Here is a 13,890-nt window from a genome sequence, read left to right on the forward strand (position 1 = left end):
TCCTGATGGACAGAATTTGGCCCTATGTGAATCTAATGAACTCAACATCTTTAGCAGGTCTCTCAAATACTCTTTGTTCTGAAAAGTGCTTTACTGCACTGTTTACATGAAAGAAACCATTAAAAAAAAAAAGTCAGATTAAATGCTGTAGGGCCAGATTTCATCTGACCTTCCCATGATACCCTAGTAAAAAATTAAAGGAAGGTCTTGCACAAGGAGTATTTCTTTTTACTGCATGAAGCAGCAGGTCTCCTCCCTCACTGGGAAGGAAACAGGGACTCAGGTCTAACTTCCCTCTGCGATGGAGGAAATACTGAAAAGTTGAGACCATTTGCATATTTTTTCCACATAGCAAAGCTAGGGAAGAATACTGCCAAGTTATAGCCTTATCTTTCAATAACATCTAGCTTATAAAAGGATTGTGGCTTTCCCTAAAACTGCATCTGCAGGGCAGAGCTGCTTGAAGACTCTGGGGCTGAAAGGCCTATAGAGAAGCTTGATATAACTGTAAAAGTTGGAAACAAAATTCAAAATAAAAATTAAGCTTTTAATAAATCATAAAGCTCTACTATTCCAAGCAGGTGATGAATTCTAAATAATTAAGAGCTTCATTTCTCTTACAACGCAGATTTATTTATTTTTAAATTTTTCTCCAGTTGTACTGATACCACCTTATACTCTTTACTTCTTTATGGCAAATCTGCTTAGGTTCCTGGAGGACTAAGTTCAAGACAAACAGAACAACAGGAGGACCTATAGGTGACATGTAGCACTCTGGAAGAACTGCTCCTAGGTATTAACTCTGTCCAACAGATTGGGAGAATGACAGTAAGACACACTTCGGAGGTGCTGCATGATCCCCGCGGAATGGAAATTATTTTGGAGGTGGTATTTAATTTGTTGCCAGAACTCTTTAAATGTGCTTGATAGAGAAGGACATATGTTTTCTGTAGCTCAGTTAATACATTAAGGTTCTGATTTACATGAACATTCATTATGAAGGACTATTAACCTGTAGATATGGCCAGACTCTACTTAAGCGGCAAACCTGACGAGGATTGAAGTTAGAACTCTGTGGCCCCCCTTCTCATGAACAGCCAGCTTTAAAGCAATTTTAAAACTACTGACTATATCCCAGCAGCAGAGCAGCACAACCAGAAGGCCAGGCACAGCACAGTGTAGCTTCTGGCTCTGATCTGGTTGGGCTACCTGAGCTGGCTCACACCCTTTTGTCTGGCTTTGGGGTTCCAGCCTGGGAAACTCTCCGCTATGCCTTTTGCTTCCCTGGGCACTGAGGAAGGCAATCAGATGGACCTCACAGCAATGTCTTTGGACACATAGCTCACACATTGCCCTGGTCCTCCCTGAAGAGGTCCTGGTATGATCTTGTCTCAGTTTGAGACAATTTGGAGGGGCAGAGACCTCGGACAGAAGTCTCCTCCCTTGGATTCAATATCCCTGGTTTCTCCAATACAGAGAGAGAGAGACCAAATACATCCAGACATAAGTGAAAAAAACCCTCTTTTCCAAGAAGAAATGCTAAAAACAATACTAATAAAACTAGGTTAAAAAAATCGATGAGGAGAAACTTCCCAAGCCCCATCCACCAGACCTGATGGTGGCCAGCCTCCGCCACCTGTTAAAAACACACATGGTCACAGAGACAAGATGGCCACCCTTCCATGTGGTTCGCCTTCCCCACGCCTGGAAAAGCTGGCAGGAATGGTTGGAGAGTCAGCCAAAAGGCATATTTGGAGAAAAGAGAAAAGAAAAAGTGGATACCAGAATTTTTGTGTAACCCAGGACAGATCTCTATCAGAACAGCAGGGGCAAGGCTCCCAACAGCCTGATATCCCAGTGAGCACTACTTTTCTACAAGCAAGGGATGATGAACATGTAGCACTAATGCTAAAATGTACTGAGGGCTTCTGTCACACTTAGGCAAAAGATTTGCAGGATGACCACAATGGGCCATATTGCCAAGTTGTCTTCCAGTCCACAGGAATCCTTTCAGCAGATCGACATCTCAGACTGACTGCATCGAAAAACTTTGTGGGAACAATATAGAACACATGGACTGGAGAAACACAGAAATAGCTATTAGATTACTGTGACAGGGCAGAAGAAAGGGATAAAGTTTTCATTACTTAAAATCCAGCAGGCAGTTTCTTGCGCCCCTTTTGGCTTTCAACATAAAGATGAAAATTCCTGCCCTGCTCAAAATAGCTGCTGGTTAATATATGCAATTTTCATATAGGGCTTTTTCCTTAGCATTGCTGGGTATCTGTGAGACTCATGTTCGAACTTTATCAGACAGTAGGAACAGAGCCGGCACCATTTTACACTTGGTCCACAGGTTCCAGTGTGAGTAAAGAGTACTCATCATCTCCTACCATTGCACCCAGTAATTATCTTCAGGATAATTAGCATATGTATCCTGGAGAACATCATCAAGATTCTTCTTTCTGTTGTGGACTATAACTATTAGGTTGGATCTCTGGCTGGTATGAAGTCGCACAGCACCATTAATTAATATCTTTTCCTCTCTGTCTGAGCTGGGAGGAAGCCTTAGGAATATATGTTGTTAAGGGATACTCAAGGCAGCTGGGAGCCTTCCAAAATCTGATTGTGCACTACAAGCTCTGAAAGTTATAGCTTAGTTGTAAATATGTGATCAGACCCTCGAATTGATTAAATAGAGGACTATGTGTTGCACAAAATGCAGGTATCATTAAACTGGTAAACTTTGCACTGATAGAAACATTTTCTTTAAGACAGAAGAAATGATTTTCAGACCTTAAAACTTCACAGCCAGTATCTTTGATGCAAAAGTGCATGGTCTGCCATCCTCTCCATTTTAATTAGTATAATTATAAGGGATTACTTTGTATCATTCAAAGAAGTTTTCATATCATCACTTTGCAACCAAAATACCAGTGGCACTTCATGGATCTATCTCAGTTTGAGAACAGCTGAGGTTGTAGCTATGGCCTGTTTGGTGCTTGCTGCTGAAACTACAGCCTATTGTGGCAAGAGATCTATGCACAACCTGGGGAGCCGGCAGTGAGAACAGGGAAATCATGTGCCCCCTTCCTTTCAGCGATAAAAGCCTCAGGATAAAATGTCTGTAAAGCCAAGTGTTACTGAATAAGCCGTTCAGAGGAGTGGAAGCAGGCTGGGATTGAAGTCTAGCCATTTATCTCTTCCTATGGCAGATTTGTGAGTGTTTGCTCTGGAAAGAGGAGAGGCTTCAGAAGCCATCAGTGTACACAAACCACAGTGTTGGAACAGAAGTGTTAACACCTTTCTGTGGCACTGTTCTGTCTTTGTAAAAAGTACAGTAACTTCTGCCTGCAGATACATGCTCACAACATGCATCTTGCAACTTGTGGGGAACCTTTTAGTAATAATGAGGAGGTTTCTGTACCTCATAACATTTTTCTGGATTAAAGTAAGGTACGAATTTTAATTACAATGCCAATTCCAGGACAACTACTGTTTCAGGCACACATAATCCACTACAGTTATTTTGGTTAATTTTCTCCTTGCAAATAAGTACCACTAGTAATAGCAAGCATGTTGTTACAATCCTCTTATGATCTTTCTCGCCACGTACATTTATACGTGATTGTAATTATTATTATTACATATCTCTATATAATAATTGCATATAAGTATGTGTAAGTGTATGTATGATGTTGTTACAATAATGTGTGTTGTATGAAATAATGGCAAATATTAGTATATATCTATGTGATTTCATACATATATGCCCAAGGCAGTGATGGATACTTTAACATAGAGTATAATAGTTTGAGGCACATATGAATAAAAATTTAAGAAATAAAAAAAGGAGCTATGGTAGTTCAAACTAAATTCCCTGGAGACAAGAGAGAAGCTTTAAACAAAAGTAGTGTATAAAAAGTAGCCTCAACATAGATTCTGATGGCAAGTCAGTGCCATAGATATTCTATCAATATCCAAATTGTTAATAATAAACTATATTTGAGGACATATTAATGTAAAACTGCCCCCCCCCAAAAAGTAATCAACAATCTAGCTATATTTTCTTTTCTTTCCTTCTTTTCTTTCCCCCTTAAAATGACTTTGATTTTTACTGTATTCAAATAGATCCCAACATATCCAGGAACTACCATCAGGCCCCTTGTCATTCATGGGGAAATATAACAGAACTTGTATATCAATAAATTAATCAGGAACATCTGATACTGCCAGTATAATATCAGTTCCTTCTATTTCATTTGGATGCAATTAATCTGGAAGGACAGCAAGGTCCCAGGAAACCAAACTTTCCCTAGTTTTACACAGCAGAAATAGATGTAATTTGCTGGAATAGTGGCCTCATTTATGTGGGACAGACCTTCCAGTTGGAGTTTCCAAGCACGCCAACACTTCTACTGCACCAAACTTCCTATAGGGTATATATATATCATTTTCTGTGCTGGCAGTTACATGAGCTATGAACTTCAGGTGTAGCAACACAGAGTGCACAGCCTCTGCACTTGAGCAGGGGGAATTGCAGGACATTTATATGAAGATTGGGGTGAAATATGCAGAAGGACAAAATTGGTGGATGTGCTAACAGGAACAAACACATACTGAAGATGTGAAGCTGAAAGGTAAAGGAGGTCATCTTCAAAACACTCCTTGTCAACAACACCCAGAGACGACAACCACAAGGTCTCCTGTTCCAGTGGAGTTATCATACAGTTTGAATCCAGTGGTGGCCCTGTATGGCTTAGAAGCTCCTCAGTCCCTGGAGCTATTCGCTGTAATGACTGCAACCACAAGGATGGTGGCTTGTTTTGAAAAGCTGCTTAACTGGGGAGTGAAGATATCTATCTGCTGGGATGCCTCTGTTGAGTGTTGCATCTTCACAGTGCCACCCTCAGCTTCTGGCAGCTGTTGCTGGCACTAGCTGATACTCAGGAATAAATGTCTTTTACTGGCTCTGCATGAGGTGTTCAAACACAAAAAAAAGGGCAGGTAACTCCCTAGTCTATAAAGCTGTTATGAATATACTGAGATTTGACTATTGTGACTTAATCAAATTTGTAAATACGTTAGTGATACACTCAGTGTCATTTAAAGCAAGAGGATGACACAGCACTGATACCAGCCAAAGATATTTCTTGATGATCTGAAAACCACACCTATCTACTGCTGATGCTTGGGGCAAATTATTTCCATAGGCTCAAACAATCAGAGATACCCTTCTGAATGATGTTTATCTAATGCTGCTTTCTTCACAGTAAAGACTGTTAATGCAGCAGTTGAGCAACTCCAGGAAGGCACAGTTATCCTGAGATAATCAGGAGCCTGAGGGCTCAGAGGCAGTCATCTGTATTCTCTGCCCCAATTTCATCAGTATATTAAATTAAAAAAACATCATCATGAAGGTCAAACATTTCATTGCAAAGAAGTGTAGAAATTCAAATATAGGATTGCCAGAGTAATTCTAACTGTGTGTTTACATGTATATAGGTATAGTGCATTTTTCCAAATATTAATGCTGTCACTTATAATCTATGAGACTGTGGACAAATTATTAGGAAACTGGTGTATCAAAAATGCCTATTTGGTTTTTTGCCTACATGTATATGTTTATGAAGTGTGTGGGTAAGAAAATAACCAAATCAATTTCACTTTGGAGATGTATTTAACAATATTCTTTGATTGATTTTGTAGTTTGTTTGTATATTATGTGATTGCTTATATAGAAGGGCAGAACTAAGGTTCATCTGTCCTTCTTACAAATTCCATGTAACTACATGGAATCTGTTTTATGTGATACTGGTACCAAATCACAGCACACTGGATATATGATATGTTTTTAATTCTCTTTTAGGGAAATTACAGTTTCCATAAGAGGATCAGCTGGCAAGCTTTTTGCCACTGATATACTCTGAAAGAAAATGGGGCTGAGATTTATTAGTGGCGCTTAGGGGTCCTAATTATGGACCAAGATGCCTTGGACATATTCTAACAAACCTGAAATGAGCTGTAACAAGCTAAGAGGCATCTATATGACAGAATGGTTCATGACTGTTGTGCATAGGTAGCTCATTACAGAGCATTTAAAAAATATATCTCCACAGCATAATTTGGACAAGTACACGCTCAGCTTTTCAACATGGGTGTCATGTATGTGGAAAGGAGGCATGACTGACTGTCCTCCCTACATTCTAATCTGAGTGAGCCATCTAATCACATTCTGGCTGGATGAGCACAAATTCTGTGTATGGAAAATGCTGCGAATTACTGGCCCAGTGACTTGTTGACATTCAGTGTTCTACATACATTAAATACTGTGGGCAGTTCTGTTCACTTTCTGGAGTCCATATGTTCAAGTACTGCAGTCCCAGCCTTCACAAACAGCCTGAACTGTGCACAGAATGTTTCTGGGAACTAAAATAAAATATTATGCCTAGAACAAGGCAGATACAGGGAGAGCAGGAAATGGGCTAACCTGGGAAAGCCTGAAGTGCCTCAGAACTTCTATAAAAGGAAGGATTACCCCCTGAGGACTTTTCCTCCATTACTTAATGCCCAAAGACAGACAAAAAATCACTTAAATGATAAAAAGCTATTCAAAAGAACTGGCTATAAAATGACTCTTATCTCTGAATCCATGGTTATGTACCAGAATTGTTAAATAACACGGTGCTAATCTAGGAGTGTTTTGAGGAAAAAAAGCTACAGTCCCCTCTTTTTATAACACTGCAGAAGCATAAAGAAATAAAATAAAAAGTAAATGCTGATCTCTCAGCATAAATTTCAGTATAGTAGTGGATGAAAGGAAATTTAAATACTATTTTGAAGTTGATTATATCACACAGCTCCACCCTAGAACTAACTTGCAATCTTTAAACTACCCTGTTAAAGCAAAATGGGAGACAAAATAAAAGATAAAGAGAAGAACGGGGGAAAGGGAAAGTTGCTATTTTATAAAATAATGGGATTATATATAATAAATCTTAGACAAAATTATAGGAGTTAGAGAAAGACAGCATGAAATCCATTACTTCAACTCACTGTGTCCTCACTGGAGTCTGAAACTCACATAATTTGATGATTTTTAAGGAAGAATGGAATGAAAAGGAAAAATGTAGAAAACCCCCCAAAATTTAGGAAAAGCAGGAAGGAAAACTAACTCAAGTAGCAACACCATTAAAAAAAATTAGAATTTTTATTTTATGTTACATCATTAAAATCACGGCCCCATGTCTTCTTTCATTTGAATCGAATTTGGAAATGCCACAAGGTGCACACAAACAGGCTGCACAAACAGCATAGTCCGTGAAGTATCACCTTAGCATGCGAAACACAACACCAGAGCAACAGGAGTATCATCTTCACGGAAGGAAATGCAATAGTAGGGCAACAGCTTCCATTCTGTCCCTGTCTTTGGTAGTGATTCACAGAGCTCCTCTTCACCCAGCCTCCTCTGAATGTTAAAATCCTGTCTAAAGTTCAAATTATAATAAATTTTATGCTGCTCGAGGTTTTAACAGAAGATTCTGTGTAGTGCAGAGGCAGTTAAAAGACCTGGGACCTTGAAACATTTCTAGGAAAGGTTTGGAAAGGACAGCATTTTCATTTCAAATGTGTATTTTTATTGACAAAAATTGAATATAACAACACAGATCTCTCATGAGAATAGGATATTATGAAATCTTCAATTTGAAGTTCAGAACTGCATAGTACAGCAGTAGTAGAATGGAAGTATTCATAAAATAAATCTGTTGCACAAATAATCTATTCAGACCCTCAGGACAGTTAAGGAGCAAGAAGGGAATTGACCCCTGAGTCCTTCTGAAGGTGACAACAGAAAGGGGTAAATAGGTTGCAGGCCCACTAGCTCATAAAGCACCCTGAAAGATGGACTAAAGTGAGGCAAAAAAGCTGCAGAGTGTGATGAGAGGGAGCAAGAGGAGGCAGCGTGGGTCTCTGCACAGGTCCAATGCCACTGATTATCATTGCACCTGTTCGACATGAAGAAACATCAAAACTTTTTCAGATCAGATTGTGAGCCATAGCCTGTGGCAGATGTAACAACTCATTGGGAGATGGTTGGAAGATATGCATTTATCCAAAATCAGCCTGCTTGTCAACATTTTTTTAGTTTTACATTGGTTATTTAGAGGATACAAAATTTCACTAAAATATTACCTTCTAACTATAATAGGTACAGTTGGATTAGTGGTGAATGCTGTAATGAAATGACTGTTTGAGGGGTTTGCCATTTATGGACTTCTTAAGAAAGAAGTAAAACAAAGAAATTTTTATCAGCTAAAAAATCCCATAATGCATTCTTTTGGAAAAAAAAAGATTAATGGAAAAAAAAATAACCTGCTTTTTGGCTAGCTTTAAAAGGCAAGGAATATGTTTATTCCTTGATGTAGATTTTAACCATCCTCATTAAGACCTCTCTCCTGATTGTAGCTTCAGCAACAGCGTCCATGGCCAGAGGAAAGATACAGCAGAACAAGGCCACATGTACAAAGAAAGCTAAGAAGAAAATGATCTAACAAAGTTACGAAATAAATTCTCTTTTCTGTGCTGTACATTTTGTTCTAACCAAACTGAGTACCAAAACTAATGAACTGCTAATGTAAACAATTTTTCCCCTGTGAATGCTTTTGGCCCATTGTGTTAATTAAGGCTTGATTCTGAAGTGGACAGAAATAAAAAAGAAAAGTCACATCTACTATGTCAGTGTAAATTGCTATGTTAGTTGGGATATAAATCTGCTGCTAGGGGAAGCAGGACAAAAACACTGAGTATTTTTAGACCTGTCATTGTTAAATATACTTGCTCCTGTCTTAATATTGACATGAACCAGAAGTGAATATATATTTTAAATGCAAGTATTGCTAAATGTTGCACATCCCTCAAGGGCTGAATTTAAGTCCTAGCAAAAGCTCATTAAAACCATCAGGAACCTTTTTTCTCCAGCAGAGTCAGAATCTGAATATAAATGAGTATTCTAAAAAAAGAATAACAATGAAAAAGGAAAAAAAAAATCAAATAACAAAAGAAAGGTACAACAGTTAACATGTTGGTACTGACATTCAATTATAATTATAAACACTCTTTTACCAAGTAAAACCACTCTTTTACCAAAAAAAATTCTGTACTTTCATGTTCTTGTAAAGCAGAGTCAAAAGTACCCACTTTCTCTGTACTTGGTAGGCATTACCACTATGGACCCAGTGCTGTCTTTGCTCAGGCTGTTCTGTTCTGATCAATGCATTATTCTAAAATATCTGGCAGTGGGGTAAAGAAGGACATTCTCAGGAATAGTGCGGAATTATAAATGAAGAAACTGTTTGTTTACAACTTTATACTGACATTATATAAATTGTGAATGTATCAGTCATCATCATCAGTTAACTGCCATTTCACCCAGTCCTTTTAAGGAAGAGTCTGAAGAACTATCCAGGTATCACAAGAACTGGTGATTCAGAAAGTAGTAATCTTTCTGCATCACGTGGTGCTAAAAGTGTTCTGGAAAAGCAGGGAAGTAAAACTTCTGAAGCTTTGAAACCACGAAAACACGTGTGTGTGTGACTTTCGGGTTTTTTTGAGAGAAGTGTTCACCCATATCCCAGACAGATTCTTCTCCAGGTAATTACATTGGTTCACTAGTTCCAAGAGGATACACTATTCTTCATTTACACTTTTAAAACACTTATGTTGCTGTGACAATCTTGTTCCTTAATCTGATAAGCAATTCAGAGTACTGTGCTTTCACAAAAGCTATGTTGTGAAACAGCTATTCCTTGCTTTATCTGAAGTAACTGCAGTGATATAATAGTCTCTTAAAGACAGAAGAAAATAGATTAAAAAATGAGACCCCTGTAAATAAATGCTGACATTTACAATTTAAATTGCAGTAGTGTCCATTGTCTGTTCTTCCCCAGCTTAGAAAAACAAAGGCAAATTTTGCTCCTCAAAGTAGTTATCACAGGGTAGGGAGAGAGACAACTCACAATATAAAGGGAGGACTATATTATATGAACAAATAATGGGATTTTGGCCAAGGATAAGGAAAAGGGTTAGCTCAGTAAAAGATTTTGGCAGATGAATTTGAAGAGTCATAGAACATCCCTAAGAGATAAGAAAAACAATTAATTCAAGATAGTTTGGAGGAAGAAGACAGCAGAGTGACTGAGAATTTTCCTCAACAATGGAAAGTGAAAAAGAGTTGGGAAAAAAGTCTTGAAGTTATGTTTCAGTCAAGCTTGTGATTAACCCACTATTTAAACAATTTTGATTAGCAAATGGCAATACATCAAGAAGATGCAATGAAGAGAGGTTAAGAAACAGAACTGCATAATGGAAGCTATGTTAGAAGTGAAGATGATGAACTAGTAGAACTGATAATTATCTGTTGAAAAACCTCAAGCTGAAGCTGTATCAACAGATATGAAGACACAGAGAAATTGCACCGAGTTTGTAGTTTCACATCCCTGAAATATCTCAAGGTACTATTCAGGCAGGTATTCCCACTCTATGTGACTAATTCTTCTGAGTATGGAGAAATACCAAACAAAAATCATGTTGAAGGACAAAGAATGATAAAAATATCTTACACACCTATGTCTCAAAAATAACAGATATTTTTCTTTAGTGTTGAAGTTTTCTCTTGTGCTCCATGATCCAAAGCACATTCTGATCTAGTAAACATTCTCTTGCTGGAATAACCAAGTCTCTGAGCTAAAAATCAACCCCTTTTCACCTCAAAAGACAAGACCTTTGCTGCTTCTCTGAAACCAAATCATCCTCCTAGGTTGACCAAATGACATGTGGTTCCGTTCAGGACAAATTTCTAGAAAAATTCACAGCTAGTTGGCATGCAGCCAGCACAATATTCCCTGGCATCACATACCCATTTAACTTCAGTCTTCTGGCACAAGCCAGCTCTGCATTCTGTCCCAGAGGTGGCTGTATTTCAGCAGTAATGAAACTGCAATACACATACTGCCACATTATTCACTCCAACACCCATGCAGCCCCAGTGAAAACAATGCAGGCAAAGTTAGAAAAATCACATGGAAGTGACCAAAAGCGGCCCTGCCAAGATTTTATTAAAGAATCATTTAAAAAAAATATTACTTTGTTTTCCCCAAATAATCTATCAACCCCCACCTTACTCCCCCACTAATTCCACAGAACTTTTTAACAAGTTTTGTCAATATTTTCCTCCTCATCTTCCATCAGAGCGAATCTTCTGTGTTCCCTTGTTCCTCACAAGAGCCATGATATTATCAGACAACTCACTGTGTTAATGACGAGCAGGCTGAATTACCTCCAGCTAAACACTGGTCATTGAAATAAGAGGTTTTTAAAGTACAGGTAGACAACTGGTAAATTGGGAGACAGAAGTTACAGCGCAAAGGACAAGGGCTACAGTGCTTTGGAAAGGTCTCTTTGATATAAAAAGTTTATGGGCATAAGAAGGTCTCTTCTGGTTTTTGTTCAGTAAGCAGGTGGCTGAGTATTTGATGTTCTTCTTTTAAAAATTCCAGCTCAATGCTGGGCACAGGCAGGCCCACTGAGGCAGGCTGGTGCATCTGTTTTGTTGCTACTCAACACAACAGCACCGTGGCCATACCTCCCCCATTTCACCCATATCCCTGGTTCTCTGTAGAGTTGCTCTGTCATAGAGGCACCTCCACACTTGCTCAGCTGCTCGAGTGACCGTCAGCGATTAGGCACATACGAAACTCTTAGCAAGCTGAGCAGAACAAGCCCTGTTAAGTACTGGGTGAGTATGCTTAACAAGCACACCAATTGCTATTTGCCAGTCACACTGATATGAGTAAAGCTGGTTTAAGAATTGTGCTGAGGATTAGCTAGATGATTCACAGGAAAATCCAAAATTAAGGGCCCAATTTACATTCAAAGTATGTGGCTGAGAGAGTTGGGAAAAGGGAACACTCGGCCTCTTGCTTAGAATGGATCCTAATTGCCTATTTCTTCTAGTTACAGTAAGCAATCTCCAAGCATGTCTATATTAAGCAAAACATATGTGTATACACATGGATACACACTTCTTTGAAAATACTACATTCCAGATACCCCTGTATGAAACTCAGAATGCCAAGATCTGCTCACGGGAGATTTACTCAGACTCCCAAAGGCCCCTTCCTGTTTTCTCGCTGTATAGCAAAGAAGTGGATTTGCCCCAGCACCTATAAAACACAGAACAATTAAAGGCACACTGTAAAATATTATTACATCAACAACATACATCTGTTCCCGGAACACTGCTAGTTATTTGTGATTAACCTAGTTCACTGAAGAAAGTTGTGAGAGCAGAGGATATATCTTTCTTTGTTCTTTTCCTCTGAATATTTCTGGGTGCTGATAATAACATCTACTGACAGAAAAGACTAAGGACACAAAGGTTTTTCTATCTGGTGAGTAAACATGCTACACAGCTAATAATTGCATGAGACGCTTTTACAATTTTTACTTGAGAGGCTGTATTTTATCTATTTTATCTCTCATTAATGATTTTTGCCCTGCTTAGGATCCTCCACTGAGAAAGGACTGGTTTCTATGGATTTTATTTCTCACAACCAGAGCTCTCTTGCATTATCCGTCATTTACAGGGATTCATTATCAAAGTACTGCACAAGGGTTTAAGCCATAAAACACCAAGAGATTTGTCTGGACTTTGGAAGAGATTTTATGATGTTCGAGATTTGGGAGCAACACTGTAAAAAAAAAAATATTTTTTAAATGCGTCACTTTCTGGATGCCTTGAATCTGGATGAAGCTGCCCCTACCAAGGGCAGGTCATTTCAGCATTTCAGCTCGTTTCGGTCATTCTTTGACTGCTCTGACCTCCAGTGTCTCCCACACAGTCACTGGAAGCTGTATGGTCTCTCTTTCCTATCTCTGTCCTACAAACAGAGAGCGTGTGCTTCCTCTACACCCACTCTCCTTGCCAGAAGCCTCACTGCAACTTCCTGTCAGTTTTACACACTCTGCTGCGGACTTCCTCTGAGCACAAGTTCTATCTGAATGTACCACATTAACTATTTGCTTACTAGCTGTTTCCTAGAAACTTAAGCGGTCATTTATTTTTAACCTTTATCAGCTAAACTCTATGTAACTGGAAAATATTAGTGACACTCAGGGAAAAAAAAAGAGCGACTTGCATGATTTAGGACTAAGAGAAAGGCTAGGAAATACCATAATTATTTGCAGGCAATGGGCATCCTGCTTTGTATCAGCAAGGCTAATGATAGGCTGTTCACATCCAGAGGCGTAATGATCCACATAAAACCAGCAGTATGTGGCATTTCGGAAACACCCTTCACCAGTGGATCTCAGCACGCTTTTACAAACGCGAGAAAAACTGCACTGGCATTTGAGCTTGCAGCTCTTTATGTTCTTAATTAACGTAAAGCAACCATAACGTGCTTTAGACGCACCTTTGAGATGTAACTAACCCATAGCTCCAAGACGAAGAACTCGGGGAGATGGGTGATGCCATCACAACTCAACTTGCTCCCCTCACGCCCCGGGGCCTCGCCCCTCGCCCCCCTGCCCCTCCTGCGCCGCCACAGGGCCGGGGGCAGAGCGGCCGCGCGCCTGCGCAGGGGGCGGTGCGGCGGGGTCACCCCTCCCTCGCTCCTTCCGCCCGCCCCTCCCTCCGCCCCCGCCGCTCCAGAGCGAGGCTGGGCGTGCGGCGTCACGGCGACGGCCCCGAGCCGCGCCCCGGCACAGGCGGCGAGCGGAGCTCAGCGCAGCGCGGCGGGGCGGGCGCGGCGCAGCGGCATCGGCCGGCGAGGCGGCGGCGGCGGGGGGCGGAGGCGCTGACCGGTGGGTCGCGGCGGGCAGCGCGGGTGG

At 40.0% G+C, this 13,890-nt stretch overlaps 1 protein-coding gene across 1 annotated transcript in view; it reads left to right on the top strand.

Annotated features, from left to right (window-relative positions):
- The first annotated feature begins 13,801 nt into the window (after positions 1 to 13,801).
- Positions 13,802 to 13,890, top strand: part of RAP1B (RAP1B, member of RAS oncogene family) — a 30,607-nt gene continuing 30,518 nt past the window's right edge. The window contains exon 1 of the mRNA XM_027679666.1: positions 13,802 to 13,863. The gene's annotated coding sequence lies outside the window, so the exon portion shown is untranslated. The remainder of the gene's footprint in view (positions 13,864 to 13,890) is intronic.

The sequence above is a fragment of the Neopelma chrysocephalum genome, unplaced genomic scaffold, assembly GCF_003984885.1.
Source record: "Neopelma chrysocephalum unplaced genomic scaffold, ASM398488v2 Primary Assembly neopelma1_59, whole genome shotgun sequence".
Taxonomy (NCBI): domain Eukaryota; kingdom Metazoa; phylum Chordata; class Aves; order Passeriformes; family Pipridae; genus Neopelma; species Neopelma chrysocephalum.